Below are 22,770 nucleotides of genomic sequence, written 5' to 3'. Positions count from 1 at the left end.
AAAAACCTTAAAAAATAAAATAAAATAAATACATAACTTAGCATTTAAAAAAACGTACAAATTCACTGAAAAAACCATAGGTTTCACACACATTATAGTTAGGAATTGGCATTTAAAAAACCTTGCAAATTCACTTAAAAAAACATAGGTTTCACACGTTATAGTTAGCTGGACATTTCACTCGTGAAAAACCATTGAAATTCCCCCGTTATAGTTAGTGCTGATGACGTCAGATATTACATCACTGATGACATATGTGTCTTTCTGAAAAAAAATATTTGTAATATATGTATAGCTAAAAATTAATGGAAGAAGACATGGGTAAATAAGTGTCTAAATACAGTGATGTAATATCTGACGTCATCAGCAGAGGATTGCGGTCGCGTGAGTTATAGTTGCCTGCACTAACTATAACGGGGGAATTTCAATGGTTTCACAAATTATAATTTTTAAATGTTATTTTAAATTAGTTCCCAATCGGATTATATTCTAGGTTTCTATCTTCATTATTTTCTATGGGACAGCATTGCAGTACAAATGAGTAGCCATTTGTCATACTGAACTAGCTCCATCTGAGGTTTTGGGTCATTGTTTGGCCATAGTAACTATAGAACAGTCAATGTGAATACCAATGGGCTTACTCTTTTGTGGGTGGGTGCAGGTCCCTTTCTAAACCCCTTTGTGGCCCTCCCTTAACCCCTCCTTACTACCTTCATAACCCCTTATTTTTCACCATTTTCCGGCCACTTGTCTGTCCCATCCATTTACAACCAAAATGCGTACTTACGTGGGCAGAGATCTTTTGTCGGAGCGGAGATTTCTGCACGTAAAAGACAGGTGTCCCTAAGAAAGGAAGGTGCTTGACCTTGGACAGCTGTTGTGTGCTTTATTGTTGTATATAAAAGACAGGTGAGATGGAGCAGGTAAGAGTGGTGGGGCGGTGGGGCTCAATGGGGAGGGGGGATTTTGACGAAAGATGACAAGGGAAAATTAAATAAATAATTCATTTTTCCTCATCATCGTCTGTCTAAATCCCCCCCCCCCATGAGTGCGTGGGCCGCGGCTAAGATGAAGGTGAAGAAGTTATGCAGGTATCACTTTGTAGTATTTGAGTAATACTATTGCAGTACTACCTAACATACTACAAAATGCAGTTTGTCAGTAGGGCCTATTGTATCCTAGCACTTCCCGTTCAGCAATGTCAGAAGCACAACACAACCAACTATACTTGTTACATATACTCTATATCATTATAAACATATACGCACAAAAGTACAGATCACTGAATCAGATCTATTTAACTATTTATTTTTAAAACTACCTTTTTAACAGCCCTCAATTAGAGGTAAAACAAGGGCTGTTGCATTTTAAAAATATACTGCCTCAGTTCTCAAATTGGATATTAAATTATAGCCCGAACAGAAAGCCAGAATTGTTTGATAGACCAGAGGCCATATCAACTTTGCATTGGTGCACACAAAAAAACAAGGCAATCTGTTTGCTTCCTTCTTCTGATTGTGCATCACTAAACTTGGCTGATAAAATTAGCTCCAGCCCATATCAAGGAATGATTTGTGCGCTTGAGAAAAAAAGCTTGAGAGAAAAAGAGAAAAGAAATTGTGGAACCATATGCAACACATGATTTGCTTCTACATGATTGTATGTTAGTCTAGATATTTTGAGAAATATTCCATTAATAATCCCTTTTAAAAGAAAATTAAGAAACCTGATAGTCCCTATCTTTCCTAAATAGGCCATACAAGTAGAACAACCTGAGTTGGACTCAAATGCAGTCCCTTGTTTTTTTGAGGGGTAGAGGAAATGTATTTCATCCACTTTAAAAAAAATAAAAATCCCCAAATTTGTGAAAAATGTTTGATACATGTTTGCCATTTGCTTGGTTTTGTACCACACATGCAGCAAAAATGGTGCACATGCATTTGCCCTGTTTTGCACGTGCATCAAGTTTCCATGATATGGTTCAATGCATAGATACATATGTCACAAATGAAAGAATCATAATTAATGCCAGATTGTTAAGGAATGTAAAACTACCAACTGGCTTTTAAACATCAGAAACTCCAGGACTGCCACTAACATTTGGAACAGCATCTTACAAGAAGAAAGTATAGATGTTTGACTTTGCAAATCTTTAAGAAGCAAAATCAATGTATGACTCTTTAATGTGGTCTGCAAATAAATTGATAAGCCTCCATTACACTGGGGATAATCTACATAGAGGGGAAAGTGTGGTCAGGGTAGGACCCTTAGATTGAAATTCCTAAATCCAATTTTTTACCATAAGAATGGGGTCCATGTCTCTCCTGACATATCTACTTCAGAAGGGTTTAAGATCAAAATATGGCTTTCCACTCATAAGTTACTCAGTAGTCTTTCATCACGTAGGAAATGAAAGTAGACACAATGGCGGCCCAATCACAAAACTCCAGTCAGTTACATTTAGCCCACCCTAAGCAATATGATTACAAGCAGTGATTAAGAAAATATTTATATTTACATTGATACTGACCTTTCTCAAACCTGCAACGATACATCTGCCGAACATCTGCTGCACCATCGACATATTAAGTAATCTAAGATTGACTGGATGGATTCCTACCTTCAGCGATTTCTTCATGACTATTGGAATGCGCTAGTGGCATCTGCAAACTGGGAATGGAACTGAGAACTTTGCTGTAGCCGTTATGAGTATCAGAAGGGATATTCATTTACTTACTATCCCTATGGCTGGCATTGTCACAAGCTAATTTGAGAGGTCAATAAATAAGGTCACAAGAAAGGCAATAAAGTTCTACTTGTTTGTATGAGATGGAAAGATCCACCTGCAATATTCTGTCCTGCACTCTTCTTGATATCACAATATTTCTGGCATTCTATTTGAGTTCCAGAATATTTTTCTAACAATATTAAGGTTGTGCACCTTACAACAGTAGGTAAATGTTGTCGCCAAACAGCAGCACAAAATGTTTAGACCTCAAACAAATTACCATTCACAAACGTATAATAAAAAGTGAAAAAATGTACCACTCAATTCAATTCAATTCAATAATTCTTTATTCGGTGGTTAAAAACCATCATAAAAGATTACACATATATACAATTAAAACAGTATTAAATCATTATACAAGAACATTGACTGAATCTATGTACATAAAATAATTCATTGTTCACAATAAAAACCACCATGAGAGCTTAATCGAGATAACAAATGGGGGATCCTGCAGGATTCACGAATAATTCTATCCTCTGGTTACCCTTAATCTTAGAGCAAATTTCAAGAAACTAATAACAGAACACAATGTTAACGGGTCACTAGCCCTTTGTAGATAGGTCAGTGCCTCTTTGGCTCGAGTAAACCTGGCCTTTTTTAAAATTTCCTTTAAAAATCTACGTCTTGGAATTGCATATAGAGGACATAGAAGTACAAAATGAAGGGTGTCCTGCGGAGACTTATTGTCGCAGCCGCAGGCACCCTTCTGCTCAATTGAGTGGCTAAAACCAGCTGGGTCAGCTAACAGGTATGGTAAAAAATTGAGCCTAAAACGTGACATTAAAAACCTTTCTTGAGCATTATACACGACACAAAGATACGGTTCCATCCCATCAGTGGTTTCAAGCTTACTGTGAACACTCACTGAGGGTTTGGCCCCTTCCACTGTAAATCTAACAAGAGATCTTTGGTCCATAAAACTTCTCTTAAGATTAAGCTTATCCTGTGAAGTGATCCCTGAGGGGTTTGAGTACAACTCCTTGCAGCCCATATTTTCCAAAATAGTTTTAACATACATGAGCCATGGTATATTCAAGCTTTTATCTCTCCCAAGGCAATCTTTTAAGATCTGCCTACTCAACACGGCTTCCGGGTTAGTCCAGATTTTCAACAAGGCCAGGATTGGTCTAAATTTAATCAGATCCTCTAAGTAGGGTCTTCCTAGTTCTCTATGGGCTATAACGGCTGGGTTGCAATTAGGGACTTTCAATATTGAACGAAAGATTTTGTTTTCCTCCTTTTGCAATAAGTCAAGATTAATAAAACCCCACACTTCTGAGCCGTACATGGCTTTGGGACAGCACGTTGAGCCATAAAGGTTCATTGATTGTTCCAGGCACCATCGACCAACTCTCCTCGCAAAGCCTGCTATGGCCCCCGTTGATGCCACCAATTTGCCACACCTTTCCTGTACCAAAGGGGCAAATTTGAAAGACTCGTCAAAGAGCACACCTAAGTACGAAAAAGAATGCACCCTTTCTAATGTATGTTTCCCAATTCTATATAGGAAGCTAGTCCGTGGTTTGTGACCTGCTGTCATTACATACGATTTTTTTAAATTGACAGACAGATCTAGCACCTCCATGAATTTAACGAACCCGTCAATTAGAGTCTGCAAACTTTTTGGGGTACGCGCCAAGAGGACCGCATCATCTGCGTACAGCAGCACCGGGATGTTACGTGTTCCGACCCTTGGGCAGTCTGTTTTTAGATTGATCAGGCACTGTTCTAAGTTGTTAATATATAACGAGAATAAAAAAGGGGCCAATATGCAGCCTTGCCTCACACCGCTAGTACATCTAAAAGACTCGGTCAGCCCCCCTTCCGTGTTATAACGTACTCTGGCAGATGTCTCTCTGTGCAATTCCCTCAGGGTACAGATTATACCTGGGTCAATTCCCAAATGATTCATCATTGCCCACAGCTTGTCCCTGTTAACATGGTCAAATGCAGCGGCCAAGTCCATAAACCCCAGGTAAATGGCTTCGTTACTGGTTTTGGTGTACTTGGCGACCAACATGTAGAGGTTCAAGCATTGGTCACTAGTGGACCTGCCGGTCCGGAAACCGTACTGAACGTCCGAGATGATGTTATTATCCTCGGCCCATTCAGTCAAACGATTCAAAATAACTCTTCCTAGAATTTTAGCTGTGACATCTATCAGGGATATTGGGCGATAGCATTGGGGGTTATCTCTGTTACCCTTTTTAAAAATCGGTACTATGATGGCCAGCGACCAAGACCGAGGCAGGCCAACCAAAATGGCCGCATTTATTACTCTAGTTAAGATGGGGGCCGATAATTCCACCTTACTCAAAAACAGGTCCGGGGGGGTCCCATCTGGGCCCGGGGCTTTATTTTTAGTTACTCCCTCGATGCCCAAAACAATTTCTTCCAGGGTGAATTCCAGTACCTGTCCCTGCATGACCACCCTCCTCTCCTCTATCCTGTCTCCCTCCCCGTGGTTATAAACGCCCTCAAAGTGGGCTGTCCACTGTTCCGGTAGGATGTTTGTGGCAACCTCTGGAGCGTTTTTATCCTGAAAACACGGAGTGTTTATTATTCTCCAAAATTCCGTTATATCCCTTTTTTCTGAGGCCTCCCTCAAGTCCGCCCACGCTTCCCCCTGCAGAGCTACTTTCCTTCTTTTTAGCTCCTTCCTATAATTTAGTCTGCTCGTGTGGACTTTTGTTGGGTCCCTGGGTTTACTGCTAAGGGCTTTTTTTAGCTCCCTCACAAACACAATACATCAAATATTCATAGATATAAATCAATGCAGATATTGTTTTCAAAATCAAATAACTTAATAGTAAAATAAATAATTACAGTATATACATTTATAAATAAATGGACACAACATGACAATTGGTTTTATAATTAAAAAGGCATATATGAAAAATGTACACAAATTATGAAAGAAAAAATATAAACAAATGTAGGTAAAGTTAATATTAAAAAAATTAAACACCGAATTTACTTATTCTTTTTTCAATAATTAATTTTTATTAGCATTTTGAAGAAACAAGCAAACAAATGTTCAGCACACCTCATACATGATAAAGCATGACAAAGCCTCCAAAAAGCAGTGAAAACCTCAACCTAAACGGGCGAGAAATCAGTATATTGTTACATGGAAGAGCCATTGGAAGGAGTTCAAAACAGTAGGTGCAACCATTTACCCCACACCTTGTGGAATTTTGCTGGGCAGCCACGTGCCTCATAGAAGGGTTCTTCCTGGGTCGCGCACCAGTCCACTCCCCGGTGCCATTTTCTCAGGGTAGGAGGGTTGGCCCCAGAAAACATTAATCCACTCTAGAACCATCCAAGCCATCAAACACGCCCAGGAGAAGTCATAGGGGGTCATGGGGAACCTGCCACCCCAAGGTCTGTGTAAGCTCAGGTTCCACCCCCGACCAGAACTGGGTGAGGCCCAGACACAACCATACCATGTGGTAAAAGTCAGCCGGAGCTCGGTCTCAACGTGTGCAGTCTGATGAAGGGCGCAGCCCTGCCCTGTGTAGGTGCGCGGGAGTAAGGTAGGCCATGTGGTGGTAGTAGAGTTGCACGAGACGGAGTTTAGAGGAGGTTGTGAGGGTTTTGGGAGCCAGTCCACCTCTTCTAATGGGCCAAGCCAGCCCTCCAAGCCAGCCGGCAGAGTCTAACGTGGTGGGACCATTGTTCACCAGGGAGCAGTATATCTGACAGGGGCGGCTGGTGTTAATGGGCGAGATGGGCGCCGCCCTGCCACTCTTGGGTGATTAAAAAAATGCGAGCTGGAACACCGAGCAGCTAGCAATAAATTGTGCTGGCTGCTCGGTGAACAAACATGGGCAAATCTGGGTTTTTCCCTGAGGGGGTGGGGGGGTGATGGCTCTTGGCTCTGCCTCTGCTGTGCATGCTTTTGGCTGGGCGAAGATTTCTTCAACCTGGAGCCAGAAAGCAGAGCAGTGACGACACAGGTGGGCAAGATCTGTGTATCACTGCCGGAATACAACTTTTAATTTGGGCGAATTTTGTAGAGCCCAGGGAGGAGTCAGAAGCTCCCCATTAATTCCAATGGCTGGGGGCAGGCCAGTTCAGCTTCGGGAAAGTAGTGGGCGTGTGGCAGTGGCCTCTACCTCTTCCTCAAGAGAGGCCCAGTAACAGTTGTTGTTTAGGAAGTGATTTGTGTGTTGGGGTTTGGGGGAGGGGTCAACCTAGAATATTACAGTTTGTTTGGGATCTGCGTCATTGCCACTCAGAGCCCGGCACGAGAGAACATGAGCTCGTCGCAGGATTCCTGGAGGTAGAGGCGAGCCACTGACTAAGTAAGTACAGCCGAGTGACCTGACCCACTAATAATGATTGATGGCTGCAGCTTGCTTCAGAAGCTTGAATTAAAGCGTGCGTTAGTCATGAACAATTTAGAAATAACACCGGTCGGTCCTTTCACAGGCAGACTCTGCCAGTGAAAGGCCCGGCCGGTGTACTTCCCTCTAAATAATTAGTCCCGCACCGTGTACCTTCATTGAGGCAGCCAGCAGGCAGAAGAAGCGACTCATGTACTTTTGATCTGCCTGTCGTTAAGTCACATTTTTGGTGGCTCGCCTCTATTACACAACATGTTTCTGCAGGCGCTCCCTTGGTGGCTTAGCAGTGCCTGTGAGTCTCAATGACCCCAGTCTTTGATCACCAACAGTAGTCTAGTCTGTATATTTGCATTTCTTCTGCCCGTATTTATTTCAAATCATGTAAAAGAGAAAATATAACTCTAGGGGTCTTTTAGCTGGAAATCGAATCTGGCTTGCACAAACACACATCACATATGGCACCTGCAACATTCAGGGAGAGGCTCAACGGCCATAGCTGACGTGACGACCATCGAGCTGGGGAACCAGGTTTGAGTCTCGGTGTCGGCTCAACAACATCCTGTGATTGTGGGCAAATCACGATCTCCCTGGGCCTACCAAAATTAAAACAAATGTGTCCATGACTGTGTAACATACCTGGTGCTCATGTAAAGCGGTCGAGTTCGCCTATATAAAACTGTAAAAAAGAAAATAAATTCGCCCAGGGTCACGCTCTTTGGTCACGTCGGAATGGAATTTCAAATTTAAGTCACTTAGGACAAAGCCACTAGACTACATCTATCTACTTTTTTAACCCTTTTTCGTTCAATATACTCAAATGCAGGCTCAAAAACACATCTTCAAACTTAGCATGGAATAGACGACCGGTGTATTTATTTGAACAGTTCCCTTCCTTTTGCACTGCGTTGAAAGCACCTCTAACGCCGTAGCCAGCGCGACCCATCATCCTCCTGCCAGTGCCAAGTAAACAAACCCAACAACAAAGGCACGCACTAATTATTTAAATATGAAACACGAACGAAGTGCTAATGAATTATTATTTTTAAAAAGTAATGTGAATCCTCCACGCGCAAGATTTGTTTGCATGCAGGTTCATTTTACGCTACCTGTCCTTTTTTTCTTCGACAAATTAATGAACACGCGCACTGACAAACAAACAGGCATTCCTACAAGGACACATGCTCGCTCTCTCTTGCAGATAGCAGCCCACTCTCTCGCACACATACAACACCCGTATAGGCACACACACACGCACTTCCTACAGAGACCCGCACACGTCAGCTTTTAAATGCCCCTCAGGAGGCACCTGGCATATACAGTTTTATTTCTGAGTCCTACTCCCACGATGCATTACTCCAATTTCATTTTGTGATACTCCTACAATCTTCCATACCTCTATTACACAATATATAACTCATTCCACACTCTCCACCTCATTCTTCTCCCAAAAACGTACTAATGTCTAAGAGTCTGATCTCAATCACGTGGTACTCTTCGCTTAGGCCCTCATTGTAAGGCATCTTAATATCGATGAAGCTGGTACACTAGTTCCTGACCCCATCAGAATTATGAGATTTATAGAAACATAGTTAACCTGCTTTCATCCAGTGAGGTTTGCTTCGTTCACCCAGAGAATCTGTCTGCTGAATGTCCTCTGGGTGAAAAGCGAGAGCAAAATGAGGAAATACTGGGAGAATTGGCCCTTAATAATTCCCAGTATATATCCACACTATTGTATGCAATATTGCTATCTTACTCAGAAAACCATAATGCCAATCGCAAATTAACACGGTGGCACATTCAACTCTAATGGCATTTTGCAACGTGAGGATCTCTCCTCATCTGCCCATGATGTCAACCCAACTACAGTCATCAAAAGCATCTTTAATGTGCAGCTGTCATTCTTTATCTCCCAAAACAATAATTAGTGCACGTTTTCCTGAACGACCAGGGCAGATGTGTTTTTTTTAATATTAGTTTGCCACTCATACTATTGATCCTGAAATGAAGGAACCGTCTGTACAGCGCTCCAGACTTTGCCTGTCTGCATGTGGCATTTCTACAGCGCTAGCCTGGCCAAAGGAAGAGCACTGTTCATGGTCCAAGACAAGCTTCTGTCTCGAGATTTAAAGCGCAGCAAAGCACCTGCTGTGTGAACATAGAGCGAGCAGCAGAGCATGTTACACGTGTTTTAGCCTTCAGTAATTTCATATCAGACAGACTTCTTAGCACTCGGTGCTTTCGGCCACAGACTTCTGGAATTACAAAAAAAGGACCTAAAATAACTTCTCTTATATAGAGTTGTCGTTTACACCTTCTGCCTGTGTAGGCTTTACAGCATGTTATGCATCTATGTACTCACCAGCGGCATACACCAAAGCATATCCTAGCACTAGCAGACCACACTGGTCTGCTAGTAAGCGCCTCTGTGCACGACACCATGAATTCTCACCTCTGTGCTACATCTCACGCTTACATGGAGCAACATTAGGCGGCCATGCTTGCACAAACCAGCCAACCTATGAACAGCGCCGTACCAACCATTCAATCTGTAGGGCATCCAGAAACCCAATACAAATCAGAGCGCTGCATGACTGCACCATGTATAAGAAGCGCTATGTAATAATACAGTTGTTCCACCCAGAAAGCACTTTAGCTTTAGGCCTACAAGGGGCATGAGAAGGGCTGTATAAATAGCAGTGCAATAGCTGCTGAGCCCTCCTAGCCCTTGTGTGTGAATCCAACCCACTGGTGCCGATATGCCCGGCGTGGTGGATACTGAGAGCTTGTGGTACTAGTCTGGATACATCTCTCCCTCAAGAAAGCAGTCGTATCCCCAGCCCCTGTAATATACAGTGAGGAATTTCAGGCACCCAGTCCCACTGTCCCAGACCTTACCTAATGTTGCACTGTGAAGTCAGATATTTCCATTACAAACCCCACTCCTACACAGTGAAAACAATGCCAAGCCCATCTTATATATGCTGGACCCTACAAAGGAATCATCAATGACTGCAGCATTGTTTGGATTTTCACTCTCTCAGTATATAGCGTTCGTTATATAAAGGTCTTCCCCATCGAACAGTTACACATATCGCACACTAGGAAAAAAGAAATAGAACCTTGGAGAAGACCACCCCTCTCACCCCCCTCCACCCTCCTCGAGCCTGTGAGCTGACTGGCAAATGGTGAGCACTGATCTTAGTAAAGATAACGACGATGGCTGTAGCTACAGCAGCTTGAATGAAAGCGTGCATGACTAATTTAGAAGGAACACCGGCCTTTCACAGGCAGGCTGCCTGGAGCCGGGAACAGGAAATGGGTCTCCCAGGCTGTGCTGGGTGTTTCTTGCTGGCGGGCATTTCAAGAGTGCTGAGGGAGGTGCGCAGTCAGAAACGGATGTCATGATAGTCGCATCACACCAGGTCCCGTAGTCACTGGAACTGGGTACTTTAAGGCATTGCTATTAACTTTGTGTCCTCTTCTACAACACTAGCACATACACTCAACCTATCCGCATATATGGAGGGATCAGTATAATTACAGCACCCTAAACCCTTTGTTAGTGAGTCAAAAACAAAAGGAACACAATCTGTGAAGAAACTGGGACCATTGAATGCTCATTTATTGTATGGTATCGGGTCTCAGACTCTAAATGAAATAATCACGGATGTAGCCATTGAATGACAGTCTTCTGTCTTTTATGTCTACTCTCCCTGGTTCTTTTATGTGATCTCTGTTTTAAATGATGATTGTATGAAATTTGTGTTTCTTGATAATGTTTTGATGTAACAAAGATACTGTATACCTATGCACTGCTAAGCTTATGCTTTTTTAACTTCATTCTGAAACAAGTATAGTAATAAACGGATATATATATTTTTTAAACTATTGTTTTTGACTCACTAGCAAAGGGTTTAGGGTGTGTAATTATACTGCTCCCTCCATGTATGCGGATAGGTTGAGTGTATGTGCGAGTGCTGTAGAAGAGGACACAAAGTTAATAGCACTTTAATAGCAATCTTTCCAAAGGAAACACGTTCTAGTAACATGACTGTCTAGTACCCTATTCCTTTGGTATAAGGGGTCCCGGTCTATTTCTTACAGTTCCCAAATGAAGCAGCACGAGCAAAAATGTTTACGAGAACCAAGGCATGTAGTGTTGTGTGCAAAAGCGGCTAAATGGCGGTGATGGAAAGCACTAACTAATGCTAACTTAGCAACGCCCGCTGGCACCCCTAAACCCTCACAACACCCTCCCCTTTGGCAGTGCTATTCACAGTGACCGGAATAGAACAGAGTCCAAAAAGTCTGAGCAATAAGAGCATATATCCAGGATAGGAACGACCTGTATGCGAAGAATGTCAACAGGGTGAGAAAGAGGAAAGTAAAAAAATATACACCCTGGTGGTATAAATGTGTGGCACGGCCAAATCAATCCATCAGTGGGTAAGCGCAGTAAATTGCAACAGCCTCCAACAGGAAATCATTTTTATCGTCTCAACAAGTAGACGCCATCCAGTTCAGCAATTCAAAGAAGCAGACATTAATTATGGGTGCTTCCAGCACTATCGTTGGGCAACTTGTGTGGTACTCGATGTAACTCTGTTGAAAGAAATCATGTGCAGCCGCACAGGTATCCCACTGAGCTAGCACTCCGAGCACAGCTGCACAGGCCATCAAACCCATACCAGAACATTCCTGCTCATGAGACATCAGAGGGCTCATCAGTAAGGCAAAATCCGGGTCAGGAGACGCTGTGTTTGTGAGGCATAGATCCAAAGCCCATTAAAAAGGACATTCCAAGCACGAGAAAATTGGTTGCACGCAAGTATACCATGGAAAGCGGAAAGACAGACTATAAGCCACGGTTAGAACGGCCAGTGGCAAGGTAACGTAGCATTCAAGCATGCGGTTACGAAGCATCTGTAGTAGGGCCGGGCTGTGAATGACCACAAGAGGAGCAGCCATTACTGAGCACACAAACCAACAGGTATACCCCGGCAGCTAAATCGAGTGCCAACCCACCGAAGACGCTGGAAAAAATAGAATGAATAAAAGGCTGGGATCACACCAAAAATAGTTTGAAAAGAGGTTACAAGGCCGGAGCCCACAACTTTAAAAAAATGCACCAGCCCTGTTGTATGCGAAGCATTAAAAATAGAATGAATTAGCTCACCAAAATGTTGTGGGAGGTCTGTGTTTAAAAGTGCTTGAACTTCTGTTCTTGTGTTAGCCACCTGCAGGACATAGGTCTCAAGGGCAGAAGTGAGTGAAACTTCTTTCTAGGACAATAAAGCTCTTATTCGGCTCAGATTGTCGAACTCAGCCTTCAAGGTCGGAATGGAAGGCCAAATTGAGGTATCGAGACTCCCATGTGGGGGAGGAAACAGCAAATTTTTACAGCAAACTACACGTTGTGACAGTCACAATGTACGGGATGTCTTTTAACATGCCGCAGCATTTTTCATTATTCAGAAGAAAATAACTGTAGCTAGCCAACAGTGTGAAAGTTGGTTTAATATAGGGGACGGGTCTTCCTTTTAAAATGCACGCCTAATTTGGCGCCCCCAAATTACAAGCACCATGCAACTGTATATTTTTGCAGACGAGGGAGTGTCTAATTGAAGAATCACAAGATTCACCAGTCAAATACACCTCTGTGTCATCCCGCAAAACTCTAAACGTGAAAGGGAGTGACCAAACTCCGTGAATGAAAGAGTTTCCTAATGGTTCAAAGTGGCCTAGGGGAAAATGTTTCATGCATGATGTAAATTTAAATAATGAGAACGGCAGTCGTATTACCCCATGAACGAGTCAAACAGCAGAGTTTGTTTCAGCTACTGAGAATAGCCAAGGGTCTAATTTCTCGATTTGTAAAAGGGTGTAAGTGGCATCTTTCATGGACATAGATTGTTGTCTTTTAGATAAATTAAAAGGCAAAAACAATGAGGACGAGTTCACATAGTCCCATGGCACTCAACCCATTTTAAGTGTCTGCAAAGTCCATGCTAACTGCATATTAGAGCGCAATTGGTTCTGACCATGATATAACACAGATACATCATCCTGTACAATATCAACCACAGACAAAACAATATTGTCCAATATGTGTATCCTGGAAGAAAGGGTATTAATACTGCTATCCACCACAGCAAGAAAGTTTTCAAGATTAGCTTGGCCTATTGCCCTTAAACGTGAAGCTGCTTCAATTTGAGACAATTTCCAAATTTCATTGTCAGTAGCATATATAAATCGTTTAGGCCTAGGGCCAATCGGGCCTTTTATAAAATCTGATAAATCCACATCATTTGATAACAGTGGCAAATGTTGTTTAACAGAAGCTAGGGTAGAGTGTTGTAACCAATTTTGACATAATTTACCAACAGAATACGTTGTTAACTGAATGTGTGTTTGAAAATCCCGGATCTGGCCTATCCTGTGTGTAACCAGGAGCCCTGTCATGGAAACGCATTTGACATGCATCTGCACTATCCTGCCAAACCAACCATCCCAGAGAGTCAAGATTCGAGATATTAAATGTCACATTTGTAAACAAAAACTGCAACTCCTCAACGGTGTAATTGGTAGTTATATTCCAGTTTGAATATTCAGTTAGTGTTGGAAAGGCAGGAGCATTCAGTTGTTTAGGTGTAGCTAAGCCCAAGCATGTAGTTTGATAGATTGGATCATTTAAAAACAATATTTGTGTGGGTATAAGACATTCACGATACAAAGCTTCTCTGCCCTGCACCTGCCAGGTTTTGGAACCCCAAACTGATTTTAAATCAACTGTATTTTTCCAATGATCATAGCCACCCACTGCCAATTTAAGGATGAAAGAATCCGAGTATACCAATTTAGTGTGGGTAAGCATAACTTTCGCAATCAATTTAGAATTTAATTTAAAATAGAAAGAATCAGGGTTTGATTTATCAAAACTTGTAAAATATGTACATTTATTCAACAGGGATGTTGATCTTCTTATTGATGAGGCGGGGCAATGTTCTCATTGAGTGTAATTAAAAACAGCTCTAAATGTACTAGCTTTATGTAAATAGTGGTGGTCATAATGCTGGTAGCAAAATAAGTCTGCATAATTTGCAGAATTCAAATACAAGTCTTCAGCGTCGAATGCAGCATAGTATTTTAAATCTGAAAATAGAGATTGTATTGCTCACACATCCCAGTCATGAGAGCGTATGTTATATTTAACCACATCACCCATTGAAACACAAAGTACATTTGGGAACATTAATAATCTTGGTGGGACAATGAATTTGAAATGGGACTGTATCTCAAACTATGCCATCCGCAACTGGCCAGGCAGTAATGTTGACAAAAGTCTGGTCCCTTTTCATGATGTGTGATGGAGTGTGGAGCCAAAGTTCCATCTACCAGTTCAACAGCAGAGCGTTCTTTAAGGTGATCAAAAGAAAAAACGCTGTCACGAATCCAATGGACATGAAAAAAAATATAAAGATGAGCACCAGCCAAATATATATCCAAGGGGGAACCAAACAAGTGCGTTTAAACCAGGAGATAAAACTTGCAAATGTTGAAGGGGTCAACATTGATGTTGAATGAGAGTCAAAGGAAAAACGTGACTGGTTCCTGGTTGTTGTATTTAAACCAGGCAACGACTCACTTGCATGGTAAGCATATTATGTTTCTTCATCAGCAGCTGAGGACTGTGGGAGCAGGGAAGGATTAGCAACAGAGTCCATCCCAATGGCAGTGTCCGGCAGTGTGTTGTCTAATGAGCACAACACAGGATTACCAGGAACAGAGGCATACGATAATGCAGGGGGCAAACTATTTAGAATCGGCCAGATGTTGTAGCTTGACATTGTCAATTGAGACGTATCTGTTGTCTTTGCGACCAGGAAGTGGTGGTAAAATGACTGTACGAGTTCCCTGCACTGGAACCGGAGCTCGATAAGATAGAACCAAATTATTTTTTGTTCTCCACCTTCTCTCTGACCAGGACTCCGACTTTAGGTAGCCAGACGACTACCGGAATCTGCAGTGCACCATTAGCAGCGGGTGGTAATTTTTTTTTGCAAGACTTTCTTGTAGGTTCTGTAATAAAGCAGAATGTTTATCTACTTCAAAAGGGACAGCTTGAGCAGTCAAGTCTAGACCATCAAGGTCTGGCACAAACCTTTTCATGCCAAAGAGCAATTCGTAAGGGATCCGCCCACCCAGAGGTCTTCCAGGGAGATTATTAAGTGCACACTGAAAGCTATACAACTGGGCTAACCAGTTCCTACCGGTACCTAGGACTCTAGCTGTTAAGGATTGCTTTAAGTCACGGTTCATTCGCTCCACAACTGAGTTGCCCTCAGGCCTGTATGGAGACGAAAATTTGACTTGCACCCCCTTAGACCACATGGATTCTTTGTACGCCTTAGAGGCGAATGCTGGACCCTGGTCTGAATGTAAGGTGCCCACAGCAAAAATTCCCACAAAGACACGCAAATCCCCGATTACAGTTCGAGCGTCAGCGCTGCGGCCAAACCCATAGAAAACGTGCGCACGAATCAACTGCAACTAAGATGAATTTATAGGCAGTAGCTGAGGAAAATGGACCGCAGTGATCCAAATAAACACAAGCAAATGGTCTAGTGGATATGCATAATGGTGTTTGTGGTGGGCGGGCCACAGTAGATGACTTAATTTGCTGACAAATGTCACAAGAAAGAACATAAGTACGTGTTTGTTTCTATAAGTCACGCCACCAGTAACATTGTTGCAAGATACAGACTGCCCGCGTGTGCTGCGATTATCAGTGTAAGCCTGCGGTCCGCGTTGGGAATCAACCTCTCACCAAAGTTGTTCATTTTCACATAAGTGATGTTATCGGGACTTAAATAAGAGTATTTGAAAGGGAATCCTTGTGGATAATTACCTCCCTTCTCTGTAGCAGCTCTAGCTGCCAAAATATCATCATCAATCTTGCTCATGGATCTTGTAACTGCTGCTACCAAGCACGTGGCTACTGCTGACTTAGCTGCTTCATCAGCCAAGCTGTTACCAACCGCGTGTACTCTTACATGTTGGTTGCCAAGAGTATGAATTACATGTGTGAGTAGCAGGTGGTCTTTAAGCTCTGCCACTCAAACCCATAGCATTTTATGCTTAATCGTCTTGCCTTTGGAATCACGGTAGTCATTCTGAGACCAAAAGAATAAGTTGTCGTTAAAGGACTACACAGTAAGAAGAATTGCTTATGATCAAAGTAGTCACATTTGGGTCTGCAAATTCCAGTGCGAGTACCAAAGCACGCAGCTCTGCCAATTGGGCTGCAGGCACCAAGCACTTGTGTGTGTATTACACTCGACTTAAATTCGTCATTGACCATAGAACCAGCCATAATTGCACTGGCTGCAGAATAAGAATGTTTAGATCCAATCACCTGTGCGCCGAATCGTCAGTGTAAATGATACAATGGTACTCCTCGAGTGGGCACATAGAAAGAGGAGCTGGATGAACGAATTCATATTGTAGGGACTCCTGAGTCTGAAACGAGGAATCATAGATAAATGTGACATCCGGGGAAGTCAACGATGTTGCCCATTGTATCCACTGTGGATGTAAAGCTTTGGAATTTGGAACACTCGCCTTTGTCACAGCTTCTAGAGCAGGATATGGTGTCACAACCAAAATTCGTTTTCCTTGTGCCAGGGTGCGTTCTTTCAGGATCGCCATCTGGACTGCAGTCAAGACTTTTTCGACAGAGGAAAACCGCAGTTCAGCTGAAGTGTACAAGTGTGACTTATAAGCAATGGGAACTGTGACACCTTCATTAAAAGTCAAGTAAGTGAAACTCACCACACCCGGAATTAACACGTTTTTAGAGTCAAGTAGATCAGACTGCAAAGACTGCAGTATATTCATATGTTCTGGAAGCCAGCATGCTTTCGCAAATGTGGGTTGTATCAAAGCATAAAGAGGCTTGATACGCTGGGCGTACTCTGGTTTGTAAGTATGACCAAAGTTCAAAAAACCCAGCAAGGATTGACATTTTTTCAGGGTTGTAGGAGGACACAAGCGTGCGCACTTCTCCAGGAAATGAGTTGCTAAACGTCATCCTTCATTATTGAGCTCGTAGTCCAAGAACAACTCTGTGAACTCTGCAATGTGTGATTTTGCAAAATTAAATTTTTAACCATAGTCCGTAAACAATACTATGATGCGGTCCACGTGAGAAAGATGCAGCCATAACTCATCGACCCGTATGAATAAGCATAAGGGTCGATTGTGTCCAACAATGAGACCTCACGTGCGGCAAAACACCCGGGCTGTTTTTATAGCCCATCGCTAATCTTTAATTGTTTGTTTGCCGCCGTGGGTAAATGCTGTCCACTGACTTGAAATTGGGGACAGATTGTGACTAGAAAGGCCATTGGATATATCCAGCGTTGTTTTATATTTTTTATGAACCAGACTGTCCACTAGGGCTGAACAAAATTGGTATTCTGGACCGCATTCGTCCGACAATGAGAGTTCAAATGTCGGTAATCCAAAACTATGCGGTACGACCCATCGGGCTTGGTCACGGTAAAATAACCCTTATTCATAGATGACAAACATGTCTCAATTACTCCCTGATACTCTAATTGGTTGAGTATTTCCGCTACGGGATTCTTTGCCTCCCGTCGGAGGGGATATTGTGGTTGTGCCTGTGGCATAGACTGCAACGGTATCTCGTGGTGGGGAGAAGTTTTATCCTAGCCCACTTGAGTACAGTACAAAGCCGGTGCAAGCACCAACGCCCACTGTTCTGCAAAAGTTTGTGCATGCTCCTTTGAGACACCGTGTGAAAAACTAGGGAGGATTACCTCCTCCCCTCTTGGAACTGCCAGAACAAAGGCGGGGACCAGTCTGCCTCTGCTAACAGAATGTCATAAGAAGTCAGATTTTCCCCAAAAACCCCTTTGATAATGCATTTTTGTCACCTTCAATGAGAACACTAATGTCATATAGTCTGTCAGGGGGAGCCACTCGGGTGTCAGCCGTTTAAACTGTAATGAAAGTGTCAGTTGCTCTTGCCTCCAGAAATAGACGCAGCACTTGTCGCACTACTGTAACCTCCGTTGCGCTGTCTAGCAGCGTTACCAACCATGTAAGATTCCGAAGCTGTGTTTGCACCGTTCGTGGCATATCTCGCAGTTAAAGCAGCCACATTCTTCTTCTGAAAAGGAGGGCGCTGATGAGGAAAGTCGTCTTGTTTTCCCTTTCCGTCACTTGCACGTGGCTGTTCACGTTCCTGCAGGGCACCTCGACCTCTTTCGCGCTCCTGGCGATCACCTCCACCAGCTTATGAGGCTGATACTTCCTGTAAAGAACAAGGAAAACGCGTATCAGGAACCTGAAATCAATTAGGAGATCTAATTCTTGCGCGGTCATGCAATTCATAAGTGCGTTCCGAGACTGAAGGCGCAGGGGACGCTGCATGCCCCCCTTGCTTTTGTTGTGACCGCCCCTGTTTTTTATTCTTCCAATTCTTTTTAGGGAATACCGGGCGTTCCCCTTGATCGGATTGAGACGTCTGTTGAGCCTGCGGTTGTGCAGGTACTCCAGCCAAAGGTTTAACACCCAAACTATTATACCCAACTGTTTTATAAGCCTGGGCTATAATCTTAGCTAATTTGCGTGGCCTATCTACGGCCGGGACAAGAGACAAAGCATTCTACACCTTAAAGTTGACTGCATCACCCTTAACATTAGCAAGGATTAGATCAGCAACTATGTCATACGCTCCAACTAACCTCATTCCTAATTCTACTGCCGCCTCTTGTGCGTGCTCATCCTGAACACGCTTGATCACAGAGGCGAGTACTGTCATGTATGGTGTGCCGAAACACTTCGCATGAACAGCCGCGAATATTTTACCCCAACTCTCACAATCAGGGATTTCAGGTACTAAGTTTTTCTGAAAACAAATTATTAAAATCCGGTGTTTCTTCACAGGAGTGGTACGAGGAAACACTGCTTCCAGCTGGTCAAATTTCTCAGCAAGCCAATAAGGTAAATCTTCCTTCTTTTGAGGAGGCTTGCTCATGACCGAATTAACCATGATGGGGCTAATAGTAACACCGCCAAAGTTCCAGCTGGTTGGTGTGCAACCCCAGGTGCTCCCACCTTGACGTTGCAGTTAAATTGAACCAGCGCTCTATACACACGGACTATCGAAGTGCGCAGAGGATGGGTCTTATCGACCCTTAAAATTGTTGGTTATTACTGGCATTTGTGACTGTTGCATGCCCCCCCTGCAGCACGCTTTTATATAAAAGTGTTTAAGACTGTGAAAAGTTTTTGTTGATTAAGCTAATATAGTGTGTGCCTCTCCAAAAATATTGTTTTCTCTGTTTAAGCAGTCCTAGGTAGAGAGTACCCAAACATGTCATTTGACGCAATCACGAGCTTAACAGATAATAGAGCTAGTACTCTTGCTTACACACCCGAACAAGCCTCAGAAATTTACGCATTAATACAGGATGTAAAAGCATCAGACCTACAAGGCAGCACAATCCCCCAACAACTAAAACAACTAGAATTTCTAGTTAAGAGAGAAATGAATCAGCGTCTTCATGCGTCCACCCTAGTACAGTATCATCGAGCCAAAAGGATTCCGCGTGGATTGAGGTTGTCTATTAAACCAATGTTATTCAGGTTTCATCAGACTTCATGGAGAGATGGTATTCGATCTTAATAAATGCTCACTGACCTGATCTTACTACTAGTAGAGGAACTATCAAAAGCCATTAATGAACTCACTAATGAAATTGAAGAGATCAAACAAAACTTATCTACACGGATGGAAGAAGGAGGATTAAAATAGTCCTTGGAAGATATTAACTTTAGACTAGAAAAATATACCAAAGAATTACAAGAAGGAAAATTACGGAAATACTAGAGAGACACTTTGGATTATAAGTTGAACGAAGTGTATACTTGGGCAGAAGTCTACGCACAGCGACGTTCATATTTCAAAAAATCTACAACCACCACTTCATCTGAAGAAAGTGTAGCTACTGAGACTGACACAACTAGGACTAGACCACCAGCGCAGAGCCAAATGAAAAGCACAGCAACTCTTAAGGATAACATTGAAAGTGCAACAACTTCAAGCTCCACTCATTTTTTATCCAAGGATCCAGATCCCAGTCAACCACCAGGAACGTTAAAAACCGGAAAACCAGGAGAAGTCACCGGAAAGTCAGGACAAACACGGAGCCAGAAACAAACTTACTGGTTAATATTTCGTCCAAGGAGTTCACTCCATCACAGATTCAAATTCTAAATAAAGGACTGGGCTTTGTCCCCACATATGACACTAACATTCTTGAATGTGAAATAGCCCTTTTTAAGTTTCTGAGAAATCTGCATCTTAGACATTTCTTCACGAACGTGCTACCACCTAAAAAAGAAGAAGAAGTCTCAGAATTTCTGGAATTTCGCCCAAAATCCAAATTCCAAGCACCTATTTCCCACAAAATACTGGATTCCTTTGAGAACCTAGTAAGAAAAGATTTCCATCAGTTGCATTTTAAAAGAACTAAGAAGACCAATCTAACCAAACATGAAACCTACACGCTTCGTTCTATCCAGAACAATGCTGAAGTGCAGGTGCAAAGAGTGGATAAAGGCGGCGCTATTGTCATAATGGACAGTTCATTTTACTTTAACGCTGTTCAAGATCATGTAGCAGATCTACAGACATACTTGCTGTTAAACAAAGATCCTATCAATGAACTTAAAACTACTCTCAAGAGCATCTTGGAACATGCCCTTGAGATGGGTTGGATTACCACTGCCACTAAACAATTTCTCACTGTGGATTACCCTCGCAACCTCTATTATATATGTTACCAAAAATCCACAAAGACCTGTACAACCCTCCCATGCGTCCGATAGTCACCGGATGTGGTACTATCTTTGAACCTCTTGGCCATTATATTGATTACTTTTTGCAACCTTTTGTCCAAGAATGGAGTTCCTATATAAAAGATACCAAGGACTTTCTACAAAAATTGGAGACTGTAGTTCTCACAGAAGAGATTTTACTTTGCACGATTGATGTTAAGTCACTGTACACTTCCATACCACACACTGCTGGTATGGAAGCTGTAGAGTGGGCCCTGCTGCGTCAACCTTCACTGCGAGCTGATAAAGTGTTTATACTTGAAATCCTACACTTCTGTCTGTACCATAGCTATTTTCATTGAAACAATAATTTTTTTCTTCAACAGCAAGGTACTTCGATGGGCTTTGCAGGGGCCCCTGCATACGCCAATACCTTTATGGCAAAATTTGAATCTGACCATATATAGAACGATGTTGATTGGACAAGGAATTCCCAGCTTTATTGCAGGTTCATAGACGACATTTTTATGCTATGGACAAACACCCAGGAACTACTAGAAGAAAAAATTCAAAATTTAAATTTAGTAGATGATCATATTCAATTCACTTATACCATTAGTGATACTACTATTTCATATCTAGATGTGACTCTTGCCATCAGCGGGAGGATTATTCAGACCGAAGTACACAGGAAACCGACTGATGTCAATAGTGCTTTGCACTTCCAGAGTTTTCACCCCATCAGTCTCTAGCATAATTTACCATTTTCACAATTTCTACGGATTAAAAGAATTTGTTCTGAACCCAATGATACAGAAAAACATTCTCTACAACAACAACAAATGTATCTTCAAAGAGGATACCCCTGTGAAGTGATCGAACAAGCTAAACAACGCACCTCTAAATATACGAGAAAGAGCCTGTTACAATCTCAACCTCGAAGACAAACATTTAGACAAGTTTTTGTCTCGAAGTACTCAACAAGCTCAATAAAGCTTAAAAAGATCATCAACAAAAGGTGGGAAATGTTACAGAATGAACCTGATTTCAATGATATCTTTAAGGATCCGCCCATGTATGCTTACACGCGATCTAAAAACTTGAAAGAACTTATCAACACTCCTAAAAAGTCACTTGGCATTAATTTCAAAGGCATGAGTAAATGTCATAACTGTGTTTAATGCAATAATGTCATAGTGGGGAATGTGTTACACCATCCTACCACTGGAGAAATGATCAAACTCTATCATGATTCTGATTGTAATTCTAACAAACGTATCTATTACATAAAGTGCCCATGTGGAAAACTCTACGTGGGTAAGACAGAACGAAAAATAAAAATGCGAATATCTGAACACAAAAGCACTATAAGAACACAGAATAAAAACAGTAGCTTAGCTACTCATTGGCTGGAGGAGAGACATAGTATAGCCCAATTAAAATTTTCAGTATTAGAAAGGGTTGTACACCATTCAGACATGGATCTTACCAGAGGTCTTTTGCAAAGAGAAACATTCTGGATAAAACGATTAGATACCCTGATAGACAGGGGAATTAATGATTACAGGCCTGTTCTGCATTATAACTATGCGCTGAATTCAGATGTATTTTAAACTCACGACATTTCACTTGGGTTTTTTTATTTGTTCTCTGCACTTCTTTTTTATATTTCTATAGCTCACTGATCAGTTCCACTTATTCTTCAGACGAACGTCAGTTGTATTAGCTACTTGGACTCTAGTCTCGCTTATGTTAATT

General features: G+C 42.2%; 1 protein-coding gene across 1 annotated transcript in view; it reads left to right on the top strand.

Annotated features, from left to right (window-relative positions):
- Nucleotides 1-7,036: 7,036 nt before the first annotated feature.
- LOC146786133 (cytochrome P450 2J4-like) overlaps nucleotides 7,037-22,770 on the top strand; it is a 174,480-nt gene continuing 158,746 nt past the window's right edge. Inside the window, exon 1 of the mRNA XM_085635637.1 lies at nucleotides 7,037-7,098. The gene's annotated coding sequence lies outside the window, so the exon portion shown is untranslated. The remainder of the gene's footprint in view (nucleotides 7,099-22,770) is intronic.

Source organism: Triturus cristatus, chromosome 11 (genome assembly GCF_964204655.1).
Source record: "Triturus cristatus chromosome 11, aTriCri1.1, whole genome shotgun sequence".
NCBI lineage: Eukaryota > Metazoa > Chordata > Amphibia > Caudata > Salamandridae > Triturus > Triturus cristatus.
Note: the sequence above shows the minus strand (reverse complement) of the source record. Positions and strands in the feature narration are given on the sequence as shown.